Below are 13,424 nucleotides of genomic sequence, written 5' to 3' on the forward strand. Positions count from 1 at the left end.
GCAAAATAGAGAGATATCCCCTGGATTAGAAAGCCAGGAGCAGAATGACAGAGAAAAGACATTTCCTTAGTTACCCTCCTTCCACAAGGATTGTAAATCAGAGATATATATTCCACAGTTAGAAAAGCTAGCAACATGACAATAACATACAAAAAAAAAAATCTCCAGAAGCTCACTGATGTTGAAACCCTAGGCTTTTCTAATAAGAAGGGCCTAATCCCCCAAATATTAGAAGCCAGTGGTGTGCTGAATCAGATAAAGCCCCAACAAAGCCCTTACCCAGCTCAACTACACATCAGATTGATCCAGTCCCTAATTCTAACATTTTGACAGGAGAATGCTCTTTTCTTGAGGCAAATATTACTTATTTTAGCTATTGCTTTTATTTTATACAAAATATCCAGAATACAAAAAAAAAAAAAAAAATATATATATATATATAGGCACAAAAGAAGAAGGAAAATTGACCCTTGATCATGAGAGGAAACATTCATTAGGAGGAGATACAGAAATATTCCAAAGGTTGGAATAATTAGATAGGAAATTATTTTCTTGGTAGAGATGGAGAAAGATCTTTTGTTTTTTAAATTGGAGTATAATTGGCATGCTGCAGTATATCAGGTCTCAAAGAGTCAGACACAACTTAGCAACTAAACTACAACATAATTGCTTTACAATATTATGTTAATTTCTGCTGTACAACATGAATCAGCTATAAGTATACATATATCCCCGCCCTCTTAAGCCTCCCTGTATCCCATCTCACCCCTCTAGGTCGTCAGAGATCACTGAGCTGAGCTCCCTGTCTATCCAGCAGCTGCCCATCAACTACATATTTTACATATAGAAGTGTATGTATCAGCTTCCTCGGTGGCTCAAGGTAACTTAATGACTAAACAAGAACAACAACAAACAAGTGTATATATCAGGCAGGAACTTTGATATAATAGAATGCTATTCAGCAATTTTTTTAAAAAAAAGATTGTATTATTGATATATGTAATGTATATGAATTACAATGGAACGATATGAATTTTTAAAAGCCAATCCTAAATGGTTACATACTGTATGATTTCATTTATATGACATTCTTGAGATGACAGAATTATGGAGAACGGGTTAGTGGTTGCCTAGGTTCAGGGGCTGGGATTGGGGGAGATGGCTGTAATGGGTACTAGGAGGGACTACTGTGGTGGTGCAAATATTCTATATCTTGATTGTGTCAATGTCAATATCCATGTTGTGATATTGTTCCACAATTTTACAAGATTTTATCACAGGGAAACTGGGTAAAGGGTCATATGTTCACTCTATATTTCTTACAACTGATAGAAATCTACCATTGTCTCAAAGAAAGAGGCTAATTTTAAAAATAACTATGCTAAAAATGCTAAAGGATCTACTGGGAAGGCAGACAAAACACATGAAGAAATTGAGAATTTCATCTGGGCACAGAAGCTATAAACAAAAAATAGCCCAACAGTAAAGTCAGAAATAAAAATAAAATATCAGAAATGAAGAATTCACTAGACTTAATAGAAGATGGGAAACAGTTGAGTAAAGGAGCATAAACTTAAGGACACTTCCATTGAAAACACCCAAGCTGGACTTCCCTGGTGATCCAGTGGTTGGGGGTCCATCTTTCAGGGCAGGGAATGCAGGTGTAATCCCTGGTCAGGGAACCAAGATTCCACATACTGCAGGGCAACTAAGCCTGAGCACCTCAGTGAAAGATCCTGAATGATGCAGCGAAGATCCCTTGTGCCACAACTAAGGCCCAAGACAGCCAAATACATAATTTTTTTTTTTTTTAAAAGAGAACGAACCCAAACTAAACTCCCAAAAGATAAAAGGGTATAAAAGAACAGTGCACTTGAGATGTGTAGGACAATAGCAAATGCTCTAATATATGTGTAGCTGGTTCCTTAGAAAGAGGAGGGAGAGAGGCACAGAAGAAATGTTTAAAAAAAATTATGACTGAAATTTTGCCCAAATCATTGAAAAACACCATGCCACAATTTCAAGAATCTCAGCAAACTACAAAGAAAACAATCCCAAGAAAACCACAACTCTCGCATTAGAGTCAAACTGATAATAATAAAATATAAAGAGCAAATCTTAAAAGCAACCAGAGGAAAATGGAAACATGACTTATAGGAGAACAAACAATGCAAATAACATTTGACTTCCCATCACAAACAGCAGAAACCAAAAGACAATAAAATGAATCTCTAAAATGTTTAAAGGAAAAAAAAAATTAAATTCTTTAACAAAAATACACTTCAAAAATGAAGGCAAAATAAAGACATTTTCAGGAAAAAAACAAAAACAGAAACCTGAGGCATATGTCTGCAGTGAGTGAGTGAAGTCGCTCAGTCGTGTCCGACTCTTTGCGACCCCATGGACTGTAGCCTACCAGCCTCCCCTGTCCATGGGATTTTCCAGACAAGAAAATTGGAGTGGGTTGCCATTTCCTTCTCCAGGAATGTCTGCAGTAGACCAGCACTAAAAGAAATGCTGAAATGTTAAAGGGAAATGATACTAGCTGGACAACCGGATCTGTGGGAAAGGATGGAGAATACAAAAAATGAAAATTATAAAAGCCCTTTAAAAACTCTTTACTATGTTTGCATACACATGTGTGTATTTAAATATAATTAAGACTGTTTAACAAAAATAATAAAAATGCATTGTGGAACCTGTGAATACATAGAAATAACATGTGACAGAAAGATGGGAATGGAATATAGAATTATATTGTTGACAGATTCAGTCAGTTCAGTTCAGTCGCTCAGTCGTGTCCAACTCTTTGTGACCCCATGAATTGCAGCACGCCAGGCCTCCCTGTCCATCACCAATTCCCAGAATTCACTCAGACTCACGTCCATTGAGTCGGTGATGCCATCCAGCCATCTCATCCTCTGTCGGCCCCTTCTCCTCCTGCCCCCAGAGTCTTTTCCAATGAGTCAACTCTTCACATGAGGTGGCCAGAGCACTGGAGTTTCAGCTTTAGCATCATTCCTTCCAAAGAACACCCAGGACTGATCTCCTTTACAGTGAACTGGTTGGATCTTCTTGCAGTTCAAGGGACTCTCGAGTCTTCTCCAACACCACAGTTCAAAAGCATCAATTCTTCAGTGCTCAGCTTTCTTCACAGTCCAACTCTCACATCTATACATGACTACTGGAAAAACCATAGCCTTGACTAGACGTACCTTTGTTGGCAAAGTAATGTCTCTGCTTTTGAATATGCTATCTAGGTTGGTCATAACTTTCCTTCCAAGGAGTAAGCATATTTTAATTTCATGGCTGCAATCACCATCTGCCGTGATTTTGGAGCCCCCAAAAATAAAGTCTGACACTGTTTCTACTGTTTCCCCATCTCTTTCCCATGAAGTGATGGGACCAGATGCCATATTGAAAGATTATTGTATTACTATTTTTCAAGTAATAAAAGATTATTTGTAAGCAAACTAAAATAACCTAAAGTTACTGGCAGAAGGTCAGCTGAGCTGGAGGAAACAGAGCTGAGCTGCCAGTTGTCAGAGTGGCTGATTAAAGTGACAAGCCAAAAACCAGAATTACCCCTTTGATCACTTACCATGATGGGAGAAACTTCCTGAGACAAGACAGGGATCAAGGAGGGCTGTTGGATCCGCCAGATGTGGAAGTGATCTCAAAGCTGAGGGAACCCCAAAGGATTCAGCAATTTGGAATCAGAAGAGAACAGGGGAAAGGGCTACAAGTAAAAAAAGAACTGAATTCCTTCCTCCATGCATAAAGAGGCCTCAGTAGAGATGCCCGAAGACATTAGACCTTGAACAAAGGCCTGAGAGAAAGATTTTAAAATGATGACTCCTAACCCTATTTATTTAAATTACATGCAGAGTACATCATGCAAAATGCCGGGCTAGATGAAGCACAAGCTGGAATTAAGATTGCTAGGACAAATATCAATAACTTCAGATATGCAGATGACATGACCATTATGGCAGAAAGCAAGGAGGAACTAAAGAGCCTCTTGATGAATGTGAAAGAGAAGAGTGAAAAAATTGGCTTAAAACTCAACATTCAAAAAAGTAAGATCACGGCATCCAGTCCCATCACTTCATGGCAAATAGATGGGGAAACAAAGCAAACAGTGACAGACTTTTTTTCTTGGGCTCCAAAATCACTGCAGATGGTGACCACAGCCATGAAATTAAAAGACACTTGCTCCTTGGGAAAAAAAGCTATGACAAACCTGGACAGCATATTAAAAACCGGAGACATTACTTTGTCAACAAAGGCCTGTCTAGTCAAAGTTATAGCTTTTCCAGTAGTCATGTAGGATATGAGAGTTGGACCATAAAGAAAGCTGAGCGCCGAAGAATTGATACTTTTGAACTGTGGTGTTGAAGAAGACTGCTGAGAGTCCCTTGGACTGCAAGGAGATCCAACCAGTCCATCCTAAAGGAAGTCAGTCCTGACTATTCACTGGAAGGACTGATGCTGAAGCTGAAACTCCAATACTTTGGCCAACTGATGAGAAGAATTGATCCTTTGGAAAAGACCCTGATGCTGGAAAAGATTGAAGGTGGGAGAAGAAGGGGACGACAGAGGATGAGATGGTTGGATGGCATCACCAACACAATGGACGTGAGTTTGAGCAGGCTCCAGGAGTTGGTGATCGATGGGGAAGACTGGTGTGCTGCATTCCACAGAGTTGCAAAGAGTTGGACATGACTGAGTAACTGAAATGAACTGAACTGAACTGAAAGAAAATGTGGTACACATATACAATGGAATATTTCCTCAGCCAATAAAAAGAATGAAGTAATGGCATTTGCAGCAATATGGATGGTCCTGGAGATTATCATAATAAGTGAAGTCAGAAAGAAAAAGACAAATATCATATGACAACTGCTTATATGTGGAATCTAAAAAAATGAACTTATTTATAAAACAGAAACAGACTCAAAGACTTAGGAAGCACACTTACAGTTACCAAAGGGCACAGGTTGGTGGGGGGCAGGAATAAACTGGGGGTTTGGAATTCATATATACACACTATGATATTTAAAACAGAGCCATGCAAATGCTGAGCCATTTTCCATGCCCAGTTTATCTGCTGATCCTGTATCTATTTTGTGAATTTTTGCCTCTGTTGGCTGGAGCAGTGAGGATGGAGTTGGACTCTCCCTTCCCTGCATCTGTGATGTTCGATGTGGGTGTGAATGAATGAATTCTTCAGAAATAAAATGTAAAATAAAACACCAACAAGGGCCTACTGTATATTCTGTGGTAATGTAAATGGGAAATGAATGTGAAAAACAATAAACATATGTGTATATATATATAACTAAACCACTTTGCTGTACACCTGAAGCTAACACAACATTGTTAATCAACTATACTCCACTGCAAAAACCAAAGAAAAAAGAAAAAAAAAAAAAGATGACTCCTGGTCAAGGAAGGCAAATATGAGAAGAGTAGGATGAACCAGAGCAATCTGAGTCTTCAACTGCAACTTTCTTCAGAGACGGTCATGTACTGCTGTACCTCAAATCTGATGTGTGGAGAGCAGCTTTCCTCCATGAAGACTGCCAGTTAAAGACTTCATAATTGCCTGTGGTCAAGCCTGAAATATCACACACAGGTTTTTAACCAGGAGCTGGACTCCTCTGGTACTTACTGTAATCTCTAAAGAAAGTACATGCATGCACACATACACAAACACGTGCACACATTGATTGTTGTTCAGTCACTAAGTTGTGTTTGACTCTTTGTGACCCCATGAACTGCAGCACACTAGGCTTCCCTGTCCTTTGCTATCTCCTGAAGTTTGCTCAAACTCATATTCATTAAGTTGGTGATGCCATCCAAATATCTCATCCTCTGTCACCCACATCTCCTCCTGCCCTCAATCTTTCCCAGCATCAGGGTCTTTTCCAATGAGTTGGCTCTTCACATCAGGTGGCCAAAGTATTGGAAGTTCAGCTTCTGCATCAGTCCTTCTGGTGAATATTTAGGACTGATTTCCTTTAGGATGGACTGGTTGGATTTCTTTGAAGTCCAAGGGACTCTCAAGAGTCTTCACCAGCACCACAGTTCAAAAGCATCAGTTCTTCAGTGCTCCACCTTTACAGTTCAACTCTGACATCCATACATGACTACTGGAAAAACCATAGCTTTGACTAGATGGACCTTTGTTGGCAAAGTGACATCTCTACTTTTTAATATGCTGTCTAGGTTTGTCATAACTTTTCTTTCAAGGAGCAAGCATCTTCTAATTTTGTGACTGAGGTCACCATCCATAGTGACTTGGAGCCCCCCTCAAAAATAAGTCACTGTTTCCACTTTTTCCTCATTTGTCATGAAGTGATGGGACCAGATGCCATGATCTTAGTTTTTGAATGTTGAGTTTTAAGCCAGCTTTTTCACTCTCCTCTTTCACCTTCATCAAGAGGTTCTTTAGTTCCTCTTCACTTTCTGATATTAGGATATGTCATCTGCATATCTGAGGTTATTGATATTTCTCCCAGCAATCTTGATTCCAGCTTGTGAGTCAACCAGTCCAGCATTTCACAAAATGTACTCTGTATATAAGTTAAATAAGCAGGGTGAAAATATACAGCCTCAACATACTCCTTTCCTAATTTGGAACCAGTCCATTTTTCCATGTCTGGTTCTAACTGTTGCTTCTTGACCTGCATATATTGTCACCCTGCTTATTTAAATTCTATGCAGAGTACATCATGAGAAACACTGGGCTGGAAGAAGCACAAGCTGGAATCAAGATTGCCGGGAGAAATATCAATAACCTCAGATATGCAGGACACCACCCTTATGGCAGAAAGGGAAGAGGAACTAAAAAGCCTCTTGATGAAAGTGAAAGAGGAGAGTGAAAAAGTTGGCTTAAAGCTCAATGTTCAGAAAACTAAGATCATGGCATCTGGTCCCATCACTTCATGGGAAATAGATGGGGAAACAGTGGAAACAGTGTCAGACTTTATTTTTTGAGGGCTCCAAAATCACTCCAGATGGTGACTGCAGCCATGAAATTAAAGGACGCTTACTCCTTGGAAGAAAAGTTATGACCAACCTAGATAGCATATTGAAAAGCAGAGACATTACTTTGCCAACAAAGGTCTGTCTAGTCAAGGCTTTGGTTTTTCCAGTGGTCACGTATGGATGTTAGAGTTGGACTGTGAAGAAAGCGGAGCGCCGAAGAATTGATGCTTTTGAACTGTAGTGTTGGAGAAGACTCTTGAGAGTCCCTTGGACTGCAGGGAGATCCAACCAGTCCATTCTGAAGATTAGCCCTGGGATTTCTTTGGAGGCAATGATGCTGAAGCTGAAACTCCAGTACTTTGGCCACCTCATGCCAAGAGTTGACTCATTGGAAAAGACTGATGCTGGGAGGGATTGGGGGCAGGAGGAGAAGGGGATGACAGAGGATGAGATGGCTGGATGGCATCACTGACTCGATGGACGTGAGTCTGAGTGAACTACGGGAATTGGTGATGGACAGGGAGGCCTAGCGTGCTGCGATTCATGGGGTCGAAAAGAGTTGGACACGACTGAGCGACTGAACTGAACTGAACTGACCTGCATATAGATTTCTCAGGAGACAGGTAAAATGGTCTGGTATTCCCATCTCTTTAAGAATTTCCCAGTTTGTTTTGATCCACACAGTCAAAGGCTTTAGTGTAGTCAATGAAGCAGAAAGATTTTTTTGGATTTCCCTTGTTTTTTCTATGATCCAACAGATGTTGGCTTAAACCCAAAAGAGACATATGTTCCAATTACTATGACTGTGTAACACATTACTCCAAAATTTAGAGGTATGCAACAGTTATTTATTATGGTCATATATCCTGTGGGTCAGGAATTAAGACAGGGCTCAATGGGGTCATTTTGTCTCCAAACCATTATGTCTGGTATCTCAAATGGAAGATCAAAGGCAGGGGGATAAAATCATCTGAAGCCTTATTCTTTCACACATCTGACAGTTGATGCTGGCTTACACTGGGGGCATTACTTTCTCTGCACGTGGGCCTCTGTGGTCTTTCTGCATGGGCTAGTATGGGTTTCCTAACAGCATGATGGCTGGATTCCAAGCATGAGCATTCCAAGAGGGACAGAGCCAGGTAGAGGCTATATCCTTTTTATATCCTAGCCTTGGAAGTCATATGACATTTCTGCCATTTTATATTGTTGTAGCAATATACAAGTCCTCACGAGAATTCAAGTGGAAAGAACATAGACCCTTCCTCACAGTGGGATAAATATTAAGTCATGTTGTTAGAAACAAATAACATGTGAGATGGGGCATACGTGTATATTACATGTGTATTTGTATAGCTACCTTTGAGAAATACAATCTATCACAACATGAAACAAGGAATAAGTAAATAATAAATAGGATGAACAAAAAATATAACAGGGTGAGAGGCTTAGGAGAATTATTACTGCTGGGGGCAGGAAAAAAGAAAAAAAAAAAAAACCTCTACCCTGGGAGGACAGGAAACTATCCTGGACTCAAATAACTAGAGGTCTTCCTGTTGCTGGGAGAGGGCAGGATCACTGAGTATTCTCCATCCCCAGACAGAGGGGCACAGCCTCTCTGTCAAGGACCAAGGCTTATCTAGGATAAGCTTGTCAAAGACCAAGGCTTCTTTAGGGTAACAGAAAACCATCATGGCTTCCTCACCACCAGGCTAGTGGGCACCAAGTAACAAGCAACAAGTCTCTAATTTAGGGTGTGCAAAAACATGGAAAGAGATACTTTCTAATGTGCAAGCACACAGAGAAGTCCCAAAGTTGAGGGTGGAAACTGAAAGTTGAAAAAAATCCTCTAGCAAACCTACCTTCTTTTCAAACACAAAGTAACACCAAAAGATTTTGAAGTTGGTGATTATAGTGAACAAAGCCATAGCAATGACAACAACAACGAGCTCAACCCTTGACTAAATTTACCCCACTAATGGACCAGCAGAAGGGGTATTTCTAGTTTAAGATGTAAATACTCATACATTAAGGCCCTACATATGAACAAGTTCTGTTCCAAGAGCATGTTTGTAAGTCCAATTTGTTCATAAGTCCTGCAAAGTTAGCCTAGGTACTCAACTAATACAATTGGCTATAGAGTACTGTGTTGTAATAGGTTTATAATACTTTTCACAAAAAATACATAAAAAACACAAATCATAAACGTTTTTAACCTTAAAGAATCTGGAAAAACACAGTAGTACTGTAAACAGGTGGCGTACAGGGGCTAGCACTGAGTGAATAAGCAAGAAGAGTTACCAATAGAGGAGGGAGAGGAAATGGGAGTGGTAGAAGGATCGTCAGCTGAAGGATCATCAGCAATGGGAGATGGAAGACAAGCTTCAACTTCACTTATGCTTGCCATTGATTGCACAGGTTCTGGTTCCTTGCTGAATTCAATTCTATCTACCCTCTTGAAAAAAATGATACAGTGATGTCTGGGTAGTAGCTCTATTTTTCCTGTCACAGATGACACAGTTAACACTGGATTGTGTTCTGAATGACTGCGGCTACCTTCACGTACTGTTCAGGTCCTGTGCCTCCTCAAAGGAAATCCCCTTGCCATTTCCTGTGTTGTGAACCTCTTTGGTTCTTCAGTTACTTCTTCTTCCTCTTGTCTCTCTTTGTCCTTTCTCTGGGCCTCCAATTTCAACAGGTCTTCACTAATAAACTCCTGACACACAGCAGCAAGTTCAACAAAGTCGTTCTCTTGCAGATCTAGCTCTGAATAAGATAGCTTAATTATTCAAGAATGAGGAGAGAAACAGGGTGGTAGCTGAAAGAGGCAAGGAGGAGTTTGCTTTGTGTCCTACTTTGGGTTCCTCCAGAAGCCAAACTGAGGTAAGAACTCAGGAGAAAGTTTATTTTGAGGAAGTTCTAGGAAAAATGAGTGGAGAAGAGCAATGAGAAATATCCAATAAATAGTTGGTTGAGGGTTGCTCCTGGTAGCGCGGGTGGAAGGTGTGCATTAATTTCTTACCACTTCTAACCTGACATGTGGGAAGGTAAAACTCTAAATCCAAGTTTTGAATGTTCTGAGTCAGACCTCTGCACTAATCGCAAATACATGTCGGGTAAGGCAATAAAAGTATCTGCCAATTTTGTATTTTGTGTATGAATGTGTATGTGTGTGTATTCAGAAAGACAGAGAGAGAAGGGTAGTGATGAGATGAGGTAGAAACAGGCATGAATGCATGCTGATGAGAATCAGCCTAGAGAGAGAAAAGCACAGAGAATGAGAATGTGATGGTAAATAATATGTTTCATCAGAAACTTAAAAACAAGTAATTTATAGCCCTGAAGTGTAATTCTTTACTTGCAAAACTATTCAAGAAACTGAGTATTTAAGGTCACACAGAGATACATGGCAGGGCTAGGAACAGAATTCATATCTCCAACTTTGAGTCATAACTGATTAGAAGTTCATTAAGAATTTATCAAGGGTCTATATGTGATATTCACTAGGAAATTACATACAGTCTTTGCCCTAAATAAATCTAAAGGTCTATTATTCCTTCCACACATTATCAATTAAGCATCTATTTATATCACATGCATCAACCAGTGTACCCATTAAGAAATGAAAGTCATTAACTTTAGTTCAAATAACACTTCTTTTCAAATATCATCACTTTCCCCCTCATTTGTGAATTGCATAAGTATAACACATAGTCAACCTTCAAGAAATATTTTCACAGAATCTAATTCTAACATATCATTAGTCTTAATTAAAAGAAAATCATCCTTCAAACAAAATAAAAATAGGACAGTTTCTTCTGTAATTTTCTAGGAAATAGTTTTTAAAATAAGGGAGAAGTACAAATCCCAGTATGGGAGGGGGGGTGTGTAAAAAAGTTAATAATTTCAGATAGCCTTTCATTTTCCCTGAGAAATATAAATTCTTGCTTGATGTCCTCATAATTACAAGTCTCTACTGACACCCTTTCTGAACAAAATCTAATTGAAAATATTTTATCTGAAGACTCTTGAATTCCAGAGCTCTCTAAGTAAAAGGATTATTTGTCCTCATGAACTACTGAATTCCAAACACTGGAGTCAATAATCAGATTTACTTCTCATTCAAGAGCCAATTTTAACCCATCTCCAATCAGCCCAAAAGAGACAGCTCAGAGTATAGGACAGAGTCCCTGACTTCTTCTTGCGCCCTTCTTTCTGGCAGCAAAGGAAGAATGACACACCTAGAGCTGTCCTGGTCAAAACCTCAAATCTGTCTTTTGAGATTAACTGAGGTAGTATTAGTGAAATCGCAGACTACTGCCCTCTTCTTGCTCTAATTTCCTATTAACTTTTGAAACATAAGAAATCCAGTCCCCTTATTTCTCTCTTTTCCTTCTCTATGCTCTCTAAATATTTCCCTCTTAAGAATAGGGAAAGATTTGCTTTCAAACCTTTGTTCATATATTTTACTAATTTTTTTAAATTAACAAATGTGATTTCCACTTGACATCTTTCTTTTATAAAGAAAGAAGTCAAAGGCTTTGACCGGCTACCAAAGCATTCTGAACTAGCCAAGAATTACAAATGTGGTCACAGTAACCAACAAAATACTTTTTTTGTGGGCACAATTTCTATTTTCAGAACTTGGCCAACACCAAATTTCCCATCAATTCCCTTCCCCTCTCAACCAAGTCATAGGGGTTCTTGAAATAGCTACAGAATGGAGTGTTAGTGGGATTTTACGTGACAAGAAAATAAAAGCACTATTTCCATAAAACTATGAGCCCTTATTTATTTGAGGTGATGAACAAAGCATTTCAAAAGTAGTTAAGGGGGGACTTCCTTGGTGGTCCAGTGGTTAACAATCTGCCTTCCAATGGAGGGGATGCCAGGAACTCAACCAGTGGAGTTTGATTCCCAGTCTGGGAGCTAAGTTCCCATGTGCCCAGGGGCAACTAAGCCTGTGCACCACAATGAAAAAAAAGCAAAAAGAAGTGAGGGAGAAGTTTCTTTTAATGCTGCTTCAAATATATACTACTGTTAAAAAGGAGACAGGCTCAAAATGAAGTCATTTGTGCTAGGCCCCAGGCCAGCAAACCAAGACATTATCTAATCTCGTTATAGACTCAACCTTCCCCAGGAAGGCCACAGGACTGGAAAAGGTCAGTTTTCATTCCAGTTCCAAAGAAAGGCAATGCAAAAGAATGTTCAAACTACCACACAATTGCACTCATCTCACAAGCCAGCAAAGTAATGCTCAAAATTCTCCAAGCCAGGACTCAATGTACATGAACCATGAACTTCCAGATGTTCTGGCTGGATTTAAAAAAGGCAGAGGAATCAGAGATCAAATTGCCAACATCCATTGGATCACTGAAAAAGCAAGAGAGTTCCAGAAAAACATCTACTTCTGCTTTACTGACTACACCAAAGCCTTTGACTCTGTGGATCACAACAAATTGTGGGAAATTCTTCAAGAGATGGGAATACCAGACCACCTGACCTGCCTCCTGAGAAATCTGTATGTAGGTCAAGAAGCAACAGTTAGAACCAGACATGGAACAACAGATGTTTCCAAATTGGGAAAGGAGTACATCAAGGCTGTATGTTTTCACCCTGCTTGTTTAATTTACATGCAGAGTACATCATGTGAAATGCCAGGCTGGATGAAGCACGAGCTGGAATTAAGATTGCCGGGAGAAATATCAATAACCTCAGATATACAGGTCACACCACCCTTATGGCAGAAAATGAAGAAGAATTAAAGAGCCTCTTGATGAAAGTCAAAGAGGAGAGTGAAAAAGTAGGCTTAAAACTCAACATTCCAAAAACTAAGATCATAGCATCTGGTCCCATCACTTCATGGCAAATAGATGGGAAAACAATGGAAACAGTGACAAACTTTATTTTGGGGGGCTCCAAAATCACTGCAGATAGTGACTGCAGCCACGAAATTAAAATATGCTTGATCCTTGGAAGAGCTATGACCAACCTAGACAGCATATTAAAAAGCAGAGATATTACTTTGCCAACAAAGGTCCATCTAATCAAAGCTATGGTTTTTCCAGTAATCATGTATGGATGTAAGAGTTGGACTACAAAAAGTGTGCTAAAGAATTAATGCTTTTGAACTGTGGTATTGGAGAAAACCCTTGAAAGTCCCTTGGACTGCAAGGAGATCCTACCAGTCAATCCTAAAGAAAATCAGTCCTCAATATTCACTGGAAGGACTGATGCTGAACCTGAAGCTCCAATACTTTGGCCACCTGATGAGAACTGACTCTTCGGAAAAGACCTTGATGCTGGGAAAGACTGAAGGCACGAGGAGGGGATGACAGAGGATGAAATAGTTGGATGGTATCACTGACTCAATGGACATGAGTTTGAGCAAGCTCTGGGAGTTGGTGATGGACAGGGAACCCTGGCGTGCTGCA

This window comes from Bos indicus, chromosome 8, assembly GCF_029378745.1.
Source record: "Bos indicus isolate NIAB-ARS_2022 breed Sahiwal x Tharparkar chromosome 8, NIAB-ARS_B.indTharparkar_mat_pri_1.0, whole genome shotgun sequence".
NCBI classification, from domain to species: Eukaryota; Metazoa; Chordata; class Mammalia; order Artiodactyla; family Bovidae; genus Bos; species Bos indicus.